This window comes from Cynara cardunculus, unplaced genomic scaffold, assembly GCF_001531365.2.
Source record: "Cynara cardunculus var. scolymus isolate 2C unplaced genomic scaffold, CcrdV1 Un_Scaffold_5956, whole genome shotgun sequence".
NCBI lineage: Eukaryota > Viridiplantae > Streptophyta > Magnoliopsida > Asterales > Asteraceae > Cynara > Cynara cardunculus.
The window spans coordinates 26,808-28,291 of NW_020202687.1; positions in this window are offsets into that span (position 1 = coordinate 26,808).

Consider the following 1,484-nt stretch of genomic DNA (forward strand, 5'->3'; position numbering starts at 1 on the left):
AATTCGTATTTTGTTATATAAATACAAAATTTATAATATTGTGTGTGTGTATCTATACTATATTATAAAACATTTGATAAAAACTCTTAAAAATTATTTTTTTTATGCATTAAGTAATGTATATTGATGTATCTTACTTAAAATTCAAGATTACAAGTAAATTATGCATAAGTACAACTTATTGAACCTTCATGTTTGAATTCGTATAACTAACTGCGGATAAACGTAATCAAATTGAGGATAAACATATCTTTTTAAAATATAAAAAATCTAAAATATAATTAGTATAATTATCGAGTTCTAACAAAATATTATCTTTATAAGAAAATTATATCATTAAACCAAATATAAATTATTTCGTTATTGAACCTAAATTAAATTATAAAAAAAAAATTGAATTAAAAAAATTACATAAAAAATATGAATTTTAAATAGTTAATTTGATATTAATATTGTCAAAATTTTCTAATATCTTCAAAATTATATTTTATTCAAAAATAAAAACATCATCGTTTTTTCAAATTCACATAAGACCGTACCATAACATCGTCTGAGATAAAGAATAAAATAAAATATTAAAATCAAAATATATCTCGCCGCATTGCACGAGTGCCCTTTTAGTGTATATATATATATACACTCTCACACACACACACACACACACACACTATATTTTTATGCATTTGACAAAAACTCTTAAAAACTACTTTTTATGCATGAAGAACTGTTTATTGATGTATATTACTTAAAATTTAAGAGTACAATTTATTAAAACTCTATTTTTAAATTCGTATAACTAACTGCAGATAAACATAATCAAATATGGGATAAACATTCATTTTAAACGTATAAAATATAAAATATAATTAAGATAATCATTGAGTTCTAACAAAATGTTTAATTATTACCTTTATAAATAATTATATTTTTAAACCAAAAATAAATTATTTTGTAATTAAATCTAAATTGAAGTATATGGGAAAGATGGAAGAAAATATAGGAGAGATGACAGAAAGGGAAAGATTTTTAATTTTGTATTATATTTTATTTTCATTTTTTTTTTGTGGTTAAAATTGGATCTTCGAGATTAGATAGTTCTCAAAGGAAGACTCCCCACAACCACTTAAATGGTACTTTCTCACACTGGTCAGGACATCTATCGGAATTACAGGTTCTTTTATCTTGATTATAGGTTTTTTGTCATGTTTTTGCAGTGGTGATGTTGGATTATGTTGTGTTTTGTTTATAGGTTATTAATAGCTGGCTATGTTTGGCAAACATAACTTAGCTTATTTTTTAAAAATTATTACAAAAGTCTCGTTTGGATGGTGAAAATGAGCTTATAAGCTAGTTTATTGAAACACTATTTAGAGTAACGTTTCAATAAGCTTCATTGGGGCAAGTTTCTGAATAAGGTAGCGTCTTCTTACATCAATAAAATCTAAAGTTGGAAAATTTGCACCAAAAAGAATTAAGACCAAGTC